Here is an 11,886-nt window from a genome sequence, read left to right as displayed (position 1 = left end):
TGGACAAGACAAATGAACAGTGAATAGAAACCTTTGATCTTGCTCCCCTAGAACAATTGCAGCTGATGCCCTCAGCTTTATTGATTTGTGTTGACGTTCTAGAGAATGTAAATCACCAAGTCTCAAGAATATTTCTTTGTGGCTAAAGTGCTTGGAAGGCTAAACCTGCTTGTAAAAAGCATCTTCTATGCATGCCTTTTGATGGTGAATGCCTATGTGGGGAGTCCCCTTGATAAATTCATTAAGGAAGTCGCTGGGAGACAGATAAACCTACCCCAAAAGAAAAAGCATGTGTAATGACTGATTGGATTGATTTATCAAAACTGGAGTGTGCAAAATCTGGTGCCGCTGTGCATGGTAGCCAATCAGCTTCTAACTTCAGCTTGTTCAATTAAGCTTTGATGGGAAAAAAAAAAAACATGGAGCTGATTGGTTACTATGCAGAGCTGCACTAGGTTTTGCACTCTCCAGTTTTAGTAAATCAATCCCTATGGCTTCTACAATTACAGTAAAAGGAGTGTTTTATCTCTTCCTACACATCATCCTCAAACATAATGCTTAACACTTCCTTTCATCCCAGCCCCTGGACTCCTTCCTTTTATCGCAGCCCCTGGACTCCTACGTCCACCAAGCATACCCAGAAGCCCTCTTTACAATAAATACAACTCTGAGGAGTGGGGGAACATCTGTTTGCATTTGTGCCAGTCTGGATCCAAGACGTCCTGGACCTCTGTGTCCAATCTGTTATTTCAAAGGGGTACAAAATAAGGTTTTCCCAAGGCGTCTTTCAGGACAGCACCTGAGTGATAGTGACTCCTCCCACCGGACCATAGGAAACACCTTCTTCCTCCAGAACTTTAAAGGGAGGCACCTCCCTACCATACCTCAGTTTTTGTGTTTCCTCCGGCCCGGAGGGAACATCTTTTGGGAGGGAAGTCAATGTCTCTCAGGTGCTCCTGAGAGACGGGGCTTCCTTCTCTTTTTTTCCTCTAGAGACCCACTGTCCTCCCTGCCTACCCAGGCATCAGCAGCGGTAGCAATCGGGCTCCTCTTCCGAAGATTCGGTGGCCGGCATGGTCATAGGAGGCGGCGGTCGCGCCGGAAATGACAAAGCGGGTCACTGGGTCAGCGAAAACGTCATTTCCGGAGTGGACGCAAGGAGGGAGGACAGGAGCTGACGCCTATTTCTGCGTCCAGTGCAGATGCACTATTGGAGTCCGGAAGCGGCGTATGAAGCCACGAGTGGAAAGCTGCACACCAGACATGGAAACGGTGTGTCTGCAACGGTGTGGACAGGCGCCAGCAAAGCTCAGGTAGGAGCAGCGGTTAAAGTCTGCCTTTTTTCCTTTACCTGGTGTTTGGTCTATCTCTTTTTTTCTACTCCCCTAGTGGCAAGGGGCCTGTCTGGGCACTGGAGGCTGACTGGTTTCTTCTTGGTGCACCTGTGGTGGATCCTTGTGAAGCAGAGACTGGGTCTCACTAAAAGGTCCCCTGTTTTTTTTTTTTTTTTTTTTTTTTTTTTTTTTTTTTTTTCCTTTTTGTCCTTTTCTCACAGGCTAATAGCTCTGACCCAAAAAATATGTCCTTCTTGCAGGGCTAAAATGGGAGAAAATTGGAAAAAAACCCTGTGCAGTGCTTGCATCACTTCTTTAGTCAGGGAGGAATCAGCTTCGGTTTGTGATGACCTGGTTGCCTCTGTAAAGAAGGAACTATATGCCACGATTCAAACTTTTCGTGACTCTTTAGTTAATCCAGCTGCTAGTCAGCCATCCACTTCTAAGTCTTCCCAGGGTTCCCTTTCTATCCTGGTGGTGGAAGCTTTACCTGAAGACCCTTCAACCAGGGAGCAGACCCCTGCTCCTTCCGTTAAAGATTCGGAAGAGGAGGCTGAGGTGGCCCCTTCCAAATTTAAGCTATCCCTAGAAGAGGTGGACGGGCTCCTTAAAGCTATTCATGTTACGCTTGGCTTAAGTGAGGAAAAGAAGGAATTATCTCTTCATGACCGCATGTATGCAGGGTTAAACGAACCTAAGGGGCGAACGTTCTCAGTCCATTCGGTCATTTCTGACGCCATTGCTAAGGAATGGCAAGATCTAGAGAGAAAACCCTTTTTTTTCCAGCGCCCACAAGAGGTGTTTTCCTTTTGAGGAGAACCCTGCTGCGGTGTGGAATAAGGTGCCCAGGTTGGATGCTGCATTCTCCCAGGTCTCAAAATCCACAGACCTGTCTTTTGAAGACATGGGGGTTCTGAAGGATCCAATGGACAAACGCATGGCTCTTTTGCTCAAGAGATCGTGGCAATCAATCATGAGCAATTTGAAGCCAGCAATGGCCACATGTGTAGCCAGGAATCTGGAATACTGGGTGAACCAACTTAGATCACATATAGTGGCAGATTCCCCTAAACAGGAGATCTTAGATTCCTTTCCTACCCTGATCTCTGCAGTTGCTTATATTGTGGATGCTTCAGCTGAAGCAATCAAAATGTCCGCTAGGGCAGCAGCTTTGACAAATGCTGCAAGAAGAGCTTTATGGCTAAAAACCTGGCCAGGTGATACAGCTTCAAAGAGCAAGCTTTGTGATATTCCCTTTTCAGGTGGCCTTCTTTTTGGCCCTGATCTAGATCATGTCTTAGAATTACTGATAAAAAGAGGTCCTTCCCGGTCAAAAAGAAAAAGCAGGTCCCAAAACGTCTTTTTCGACCTCAAAAAGCTCAAGAGCAGGACACCAAATTTCAGGGGAGGAAGGAAAATTGGTACGCACAAAAAGCGAGGGGTAAAGGCGAAATTCTCTTCCGTCCCCCTTCACAAGCCGAGAAATCGCAATGACTCGTTCCTGCAGGTTGGTGGAAGATTACGAGAGTTTCTTCCGCAGTGGTCAGGGATAACTTCAAATCCGTTTATTCTGACCACTCTCTTGCAGGGCTATACTCTTGAGTTTTCTGAAAGTCCCCCAAGAAGGTTTCTGATAACAAATACCCCTCGAGATCCAGTAAGGGCCCTGGCCATGAAGTCCTCTCTCGAGGAACTGATGCAGCAGGGTGTAGTAATCCCAGTGCCACTAAAAGAACGGCAGGAGGGGTTCTATTCTCATGTCTTCCTGGTAAAAAAAAACAACAGAAAGATTTCGATTAATTCTCAATTTAAATCTGCAAAACGTAGCCATCAAATACAGGAAGTTCAGGATGGACTCAATTTTCACTGTCAGAAATCTACTGACTCCAGGTTGTTTCATGGCGTCAGTGGATCTAAAAGATGCATACCTGCATATTCCAGACTCATCCCAGTCCCAGAGGTATCTCAGGTTGGCGGTAAGGATGGAAGGCAGGATTCATCATCTACAATTCAGAGCCTTACCCTTCGGCCTATCATCCGCACCCCGAATTTTCACCAAGGTGATGGCAGAAGCCCTAGCTCCGCTTCGTCTTCAAGGAATCGCAGTAATTCCTTATTTAGATGATCTGATATTTTTCGCCCCCTCAAGAGAGGAATTGCAGAGCAATTTAGGCAGAGCATGCAGCCATTTGGAGTCTCTCGAATGGATTCTAAATCTCCAAAAATCTTCCCTAGACCCATCTCAGGAGATTCGGTTTCTAGGGTATGTAATAAATTCTGTAGATCAAAAGATCTTTCTTCCTTCAGAGAAGAAGGAAAAAGTTCAGGATACAGTGTCTTTACTGCAGACCAATCAACATCTGATGGTAAAGACGGGTCATGTCAGCTCTGGGTGTTCTGACTTCATCAATGCCGGCTGTTCAGTGGGCAAGGCTACACTTCAGGCGGCTGCAGGCCTTTCTTCTGCGATCTTGAGATCACAATTTGGAATCCCTAGAATCAGAGGTAAAAATTCCAACTCAGGTGAAGAGGTCACTATGGTGGTGGAAGAGGCAGGATATCCTATCAGAGGGGTTAGTTTGGGCTTTTCCAGTCGAGAAAAGACTGACAAACTATGCCAGTTCCTGGGGTTGGGGGGCCCACCTAGGAAAGGGTTTCACTCAGGGAAACTGGTCCAGGAAAGAGGCAACAAAGTCTTCAAACTGGAGAGCGCTCAAGGTGATCGATTTGGCTCTGAAGTCATTTGCTCAGGATCTTCAAACTCAACATGTTCAGATACTAACAGACAATGCCACGGCCGTGGCTTATATAAACAGGCAGGGAGGTACAAGGAGCAAGTTGCTGCAGGTACTAGCCATGAACATTCTTCGGTGGGCAGAAGGACACTTGCTGTCTCTATCAGCAGGCCACCTAAAGGGGTCTCTGAACAGGGTGGCGGATTTCCTGAGCAGGAACCCCATTCAGGAAGCAGAATGGTCTCTGAACCCAGAAGTTTTCGCTATGATTGCCGAAAAATGGGGGCTGCCAAAGGTGGACCTGTTCGCCTCAAAGGAGAATGCCCTGGTTCCTCATTTTTTTTTCCCTAAACAATCACGACGGGTCACTGGGGACAGATGCTTTGGCGTATCCATGGAAATTCCATCTTTGCTACGCTTTCCCCCCATTCCAGTTCATTCTGTTAATATTAAGGAAAATTCAGAAGGAAATGGTACCAGTCATCCTAATCACGCCCTTTTGGCCAAGAAGGGCCTGGTTTTCAACCGTTCTGAGAATGGCGGTCAAGCCTTGTTGGCATCTGCCCCTCAGGCACGATTTACAGTTACAAGGTCCCGTAAATCATCCAGAGATAGCCACTTTGGCGCTCACAGCCTGGTATCTGAGGAGCAGCTCCTAAAAAGCAAGGGTTTTTCCAACCGATTGATTTCAACACTATTATCAAGTAGGAAAAAGGTGACTAGAGACATTTATTTCAAGGTCTGGAAGGTTTATAATACATGGTGTAATTCATCTGCCCAGGACCCAAGGAGTCTTGTTACCATTCTAGAATTTTAACAAGTTGAAGCTGACAAGGGGCTCGCAGTTGGTACCCTGAAGGTGCAGGTTGCTGCACTAGCAGTGTTCTTAGAGAAATCTGTGGCCTCAAATCCGCTGATAATCAGATTCTTTAGAGCTCTTACGAGATCCAGACCCTCATCGCTTAACCACTTGACCACTGGGCACTTAAACCCCCTTCCTAACCAGACCAATTTTCAGCTTTCGGTGCTCTCACACTTTGAATGACAATTACTCAGTCATACAATACTGTACCCATATAAAATTTTTGTCCTTTTTTTCACACAAATAGAGCTTTCTTTTGGTGGTATTTAATCACCGTTGGGTTTTTTATTTTTTGCGCTAAAAAAGACTGAAAATTTGGTAAAAAAAAGAATTTTTTTTTGTTTCTGTTATAAAATTTAGCAAATTTAGTAATTTTTCTTTGTAAATTTTGGCCAAAATTTATACTGCTACATATCTTTGGTAAAAATAAGTACAACTTGGTGTATATTATTTGGTCTTTGTGAGTGTTAGAGAGTCCAAATGCTATGGTGCCAATATCTGAAAATTGATCACACCTGAAGTACTGACGGCCTATCTAATTTCTTGAGGCCCTAACATGCCAGAAAAGTACAAATACCCCCCAAATGACCCCTATTTGGAAAGAAGACATTCCAAGGTTTCTAGAAAGATGCATGGTGAGTTTTTTGAAATTGTCATCCTTTCCCACAATTCTTTGCAAAATCAAGATTTTTTTTTTTATTTTTTATTTTTCACAAAATTGTCATATTAGAAGGTTATTTCTCACACACAGCATATGCATACCACAAATTACACCCCAAAACGCATTCTGCTATTACTCCCGAGTATGGTGATACCACATGTGTGAGACTTTTACACAGCGTGGCCACATACAGAGGCCCAACATGCACGGAGCACCTCCAGGCGTTCTGGAGCACCCAGGCCAATTCTTATATTTCTCTACTACATGTAAAAATAATAATTTATTTGCTAGAAAATTACATAGAACCCCAAAACATTATATATATTTTTTTTAGCAACGACCCTAGAGAATACAATGGCGGTTGTTGCAACTTTTTATCTCGCACGGTATTTGCGCAGCAATTTTTCGAACGCGTTTTTTTTTGAAAAAAAACAGTTTTGTACTTTAAAAAAAAATAAAACAGTAAAGTTAGCCCAATGTTTTTGCATAATCTGAAAGATGAAGTTACGCAGAGTAAATAGATACCTAACATGTCACCCTTCAAAATTGCACACGCTTGTGGAATGGTGCCAAACGTCGCTACTTAAAAATCTCCATAGGTGATGCTTTAAAATTTTTTACTGGTTACATGTTTTGAGTTACAGAGGAGGTCTAGGGCCAAAATCATTGCTCTCGCTCCAACGTTCGCAGTGATACCTCATATGTGTGGTTTGAACACCGTTTTCATATGTGGGCGGGACTTACGTATGTGTTCGCTTCTGCATGTGAGCACACGGACATGGGCGCTTTAAACATTTTTTTTTTTTTTAATTGTTTATTTTACTTTATTTATTTTAGTTTGACACTTTTTCCCCCCCAAAAAAATTTTTGATCACTTTTATTTCTATTACAAGGAATGTAAACATCCTTGTAATAGGAATATGGCATGACAGGTCCTCTTTACAGTGACATATGGGGTCAATAAGACCTCACATCTCACCTCTAGGCTGGGAAGCCTGAAATAAAAAAAAAAAAAAAAAAAAAAAAAAACGATCTTGGCTTCGATCGTAGCGGTGAGTCGGTAGAAGCACCGGAGGGTGGCGGGAAGGGGGGGGCGTCCCCTCTCGCCTCCCATAAGAACGATCAAGCAGTGTAACAGCCACTATGATCATTCTTATGGTGTAGGAAATCGCCGGCTGAAAAAGCTGATATCTGAATGATGCCTGTAGCTGCACCCATCATTCAGATATCCCCGCTCAAAGTCAAGGACGTCATATGACTGTGGGCGGGAACTGGTTAAAAATTGCGGGGTATTGCTGGGCATATTGCAGAGTATTGTGGGGTATATTGCAGAGTAGTGCCGTATATAATGCAGAGTATTGCGGGGTATAATGCAGAGTATTGCGGGGTATAATGCAGAGTATTGCGGGGTATTATGCAGAGTATTGCGGGGTATTATGCAGAGTATTGCAGGGTATTATGCAGAGTATTATGCAGAGTATTGCTGGGCATATTGCAGGGATGGCTGAGCATGGAGGGATGGATGGATGTGACTGCAATTGTCACTGAGCACCGCTGTGGGCACTACACATACAGCCCACAGCGGTGCTGCCATCCGATCCCTCCCCCTCTCCCCTCACACTGTAGCGATCGGTACAGAGAGGGGCGGGAGGAACCGGCGTCATGACATGACGCCGGTCTGTTGACATGTGATCGCTCCGTCATTTGACGGAGCGTTCACATGGTAAACGGCCGCGATCAGCGGCCGTTTACCGTGATCCGTCCAGAGGACCCGGCGGTCACGGAAGTTCTCAGGGGGCGCGCGAGAGCAGTATTCTGGGAGGACGTCCCACGGACGTCCCCCCAGAACTAGCCAACCGCGCTGCAGCCGTCTTTCGGCTATGGCCCGGTCGGCATGTGGTTAAAGTGGGGTTCCACCCAAAAAAACAAAATTACATGAAAAATCCTAAAAAAAAATACAAAAAAACATTTGGATATTTTTTTTTTCTTACTTACCTCTAAATGCCTGTTGCCAGGGGGTCCCTCGTAGTCTGCCTCTTCCAGTGCCTGGGCTGGTGACATCACTTCCCCTGCGGCACAGGAAGGGCTCAGCTCTGCTCCCTCCCTCCTGTCAATCATCTGGGACCCATTACAGGTCCCAGGTGACTGAGCGGCCAATCACGGCGCGCGGCGCCGCTCATGCATGCGCAGTGGGTGCCAGGCTGTGAAGCCACAGCCCGGCGCCCACAGTTGCAATGCCGGCGCCGCTGAACGGAGGGGGAGACGAGCAGGGCTTCGATCCCCCGCATCGCTGGACCCTGGGACAGGTAAGTGTCCAATTAAAAGTCAGCAGCTGCAGTATTTGTAGCTGCTGACTTAATTTTTTTTTTTTTTTGACTGGAACTCCTCTTTAAGTCTTTTCCTAAATGGGATCTGTCGGTAGTCCTTCAGTCTCTAACAAAGAGTCCCTTTGAGCCTTTGGAAGAAGCGCCACTCAGATATCTCACTTTTAAGTCTGTGTTTCTGATTGCCATGGTCTCTGCACGCAGGATCAGTGAGCTTAACGCTTTATCAATTAAGGAACCCTATTTGTCTATTTCTCCAGATAGGGTTATACTTAGGACAGACCAAAAATTCTTACCAAAGGTAGCTTCAGTACAGAATCGTGTTCAGGACATTGTACTTCCAACCTTCTGCCCTAACCCAGCAGGGGAGAAGGAGACTGGTTTCTACATGTTGGATGTCAGGAGGACTTTGTTGTGTTACTTGCAAAGAACAAAGCTCTTTAGACATTCACATTCACTATTTGTGCTATTTTCAGGCAACAGGAAAGGTTACCAGGCTTCTAAGGTTTCTTTAGCAAGATGGCTGAAACTATCCATTTCAGAGGTTTATTCGCATGCAGGTGTGTCTCCACCAGCAGGAATTTGTGCACACTCAACCAGAGCACTAGCAGCCACTTGGGCAGGGAGAGCTGGTGCCACCCCTGAACAAATTTGCAAGGCGGCAACATGGTCAAGTTTTCACACATTCGTGAAACATTACAGGCTGGACCTCACATCTGCTAGTGATCAGGCGTTTGGCAGAAAGGTCCTGCAAGCTGTTGACCCTCCCTAAGGGGGTAAGTCTCTGTTATCCTCTCAGGTGCTGTCCTGAAAGACGCCTTGGGAAAAACCAAGTTAGACTTACCGGTAACTTGTTTTCCAGAAGTCTTTCCAGGACAGCAACATCCCACCCTTTTGTATTTAATATAGTATGCTCTGACTAACGTATGTGTTTATGTGTTCCAGCCGGGGACGGAGGTTTCTCTTCTACAACTGAGGTATGGTAGGGAGGTGCCTCCCTTTAAAGTTCTGGAGGAAGAAGGTGTTTCAAATGGTCTGGTGAGAGGAGTCACTATCTCTCAGGCACTGTCCTGAAAGACTTCTGGAAAACAAGTTACCGGTAAGTCTAACTTGTTGTTTTTTTGTTTTGTTTTTTTTGTTTTTTATTCCTACACCCCCCCTCCTCTTCCTCCCTTTTTGCTTTCCAGTTTAACATCCATCTTGCACTAACTTCAGGCACAAGGATTGGTTGTACCAGTTCCTTTAGAAGAAACGTTTCAAGGTTTCTATTAAAATCTATTTACAGTCCCAAAACCAAATAGGGGCATCTGCTCAATACTAGATTATTCAACAAAATGTGTCATTGCTTCTCTCTTGACAAGGGGAATTTTTGGCATCGGTAGACATACAGGATGCCTATTTACACATTGCCATCTTCCCCACACAGCAAAGCTTTCTGTGTTTTACTGTTTCAGACCAACACTTACAATTTGTTGCACTTCCACCAGCTCTCTACCGGCTTGTGGAAGGCAATGTCTTGGCTTTGCTGGACAGGGCGGTCAGCGGTAAGGTGCATATTACCGCTGACTCATGGTCCAGCAGGCATGGACAGGGACGTTACCTATCTTTCACCGCGCACTGTGTGACCCTTCTGGCAGCTGGGAAGGATGCAGGACAGGGTGCAGTAGTGTTGGAGGTTGTTCTGCCACCACGCCTCCAAAATTCTACTAGTGGTGATTCTGCCACATCTCTCTCCTCCACCCCCTCCTCTTCTTCTTTCTCCATGGCCTCTTCCTGTGCTGATTTGTCCTCGGAACCAGCGGTGCTCCATAGGTGTTCAAGGGGCTACACAAGCATGCAGGCAAAAAGATGCCATGCAGTGCTTGAGCTGGTGTGCTTGGGGGACAGGAGCCACACTGGGACAGAGATTCTGTCAGCTCTGCAGGGGCAGGTTCAGAGGTGGTTGATGCCACACCAGCTTAAGCCAGGAATGGTGGTTTGCGACAATGGCACCAACCTTCTCTCTGCCCTCTGACAGGGACAACTGACCCATGTGCCCTGTTTGGCTCACATCCTTAACTTGGTGGTGCAGCGGTTCTTGGGCAAGTACCCGGGCTTACAGGATGTCCAGAGGCAGGCCAGGAAAGTCTGTGTGCATTTCCGCAGGTCATATAATGCCAGTACTCGGCAGGCTGACCTCCAAAAGGAATTTAACCTGCCCAAGAACCGCCTAATCTGTGACATGCCCACCAGGTGGAACTCAATGTTGGCCATGCTGCAGCAGCTGCACACGCAGCAGAGGGCCATCAATGAGTACCTATGCGACTATGGCACCAGGACAGGGTCAGGGGAGCTTGTTTTTTTCCCCCCCCCCCACACCAGTGGGCTATGATCAGGGATGCATGCACTGTCCTGTCACCATTTGAGGAGGCCACAAAGGATGGTGAGCAGTGACAGAGCAAGGATTCGAGGGGACAAGTCTTGTTAGAGGGGACCAACACCTCTGGAATACATCCACTACGCCTGTTACCCCTGCAGGGGTGGGGCGCTCCGGTGAGTGCAAGCACAACAGGGTGATACGGCTGAAAGTGGGGACCACTGAAGATTCACCTAATTGCACAACATTCTTCCTTTGCACAGGATCACTTTTCACAGACTGTTTTCTTATAGTGTATATATACACTTTCTTTGCCATACATATTTTTGGGACTCATTTTAGTATACATATACACATTTTGATTGCTATATATCTTCGGGACTTATTATTTGGGACTGGTACCTGTCATTTGTCACTCATGAATATTTTTTGTGCAGACCAGCACTGTATTAATTTTTAATTCTTTGTATTTTTATTTCCGTTCCTTATTTGCTCATTTGAGTTCACATTTATTTATAAGTGGATATAATTTTGGTGTCCATATACACATTTTTCTGGGCACGCAACACTCATTCTTATCACATTCAAAACACAGTATCATATATATATATATATATATATATATATAATACTTTAAGATTGGTTGAACAATCATAGCTGTTGTTTGCTGCCCACACATCACATGTCTATCCTTTAAGATATTGTGTTATGTTGCACCCAACACCTATTAATATTTTCTGATGACGAATATTCTTTGATGAAGTTCTTTTGATGAAGTTTATTTACACCATATGACATTTAGATTTTGTTTTTTCTGTGTACACATACATTTTTCCTATATATTTCTTCTATTTATGTGTGTTTGGGTGTATAGGTCCACATATACCTTTCACATCAATTCACCCCATACGTTGAGCTGGTAATTTTCATCATAGCGGATGGATTCTTTTTTAGTATAGTTTATAGTGATTATGTGAACAGCGCCATTCCCCTGTAAAGAGTTTTTCATTTTTTAGGACCCCACCCAGGTGGTGTTCATTATTAGGGGGGCTGCAGTTCTCCTTTTCCTAAGCCCGGATTTCTTGCATTTTTTTATATTTTTTATTTTTGTGCATGCATCAGTGACACTGTCCCTCTTGTCCACCTATTGGAGCACACGCTGCATTGAATAATGGACAGGGCACTTGAGGCAGAGCAGAGGGAGGAAGAGGAGAACTTCCTTACCTCTCAAGGCCCCCTTTATCCAGACAGTGTTTCTGCGTGCCCGCCGATCACACAGGAAGAGGAGGATTGTGTCAGCATGGAGGTGGAGCCTGGCACTCAGCATCAGCAGCTGACACTCAGCATCAGCAGCAGTCTTCAAGGGATCATTTACAGTCTGAAGAAACCCATGGACTTGTACGTGGCTGGGGGGAGGTGGCTGCGGATCATGTCGTCCTTAGTGACCCAGAGGACTCTAGACTGAATGCCTTAGCAAACCTACGCTGCATGGCCTCCCTGATCCTGCAAAGCCTGCAGAAGGATCCTCGTATTCGTGGTATCAAGGGGAGGGATCATTACTGGCTGACATATAGAAAAAATTGAAGCGCTTTACTAAATGATCAGTCAACTAAA

This window comes from Aquarana catesbeiana, linkage group LG03 (assembly GCF_042186555.1).
Source record: "Aquarana catesbeiana isolate 2022-GZ linkage group LG03, ASM4218655v1, whole genome shotgun sequence".
Lineage (NCBI taxonomy): Eukaryota > Metazoa > Chordata > Amphibia > Anura > Ranidae > Aquarana > Aquarana catesbeiana.
This window is presented reverse-complemented; position numbering follows the sequence as displayed.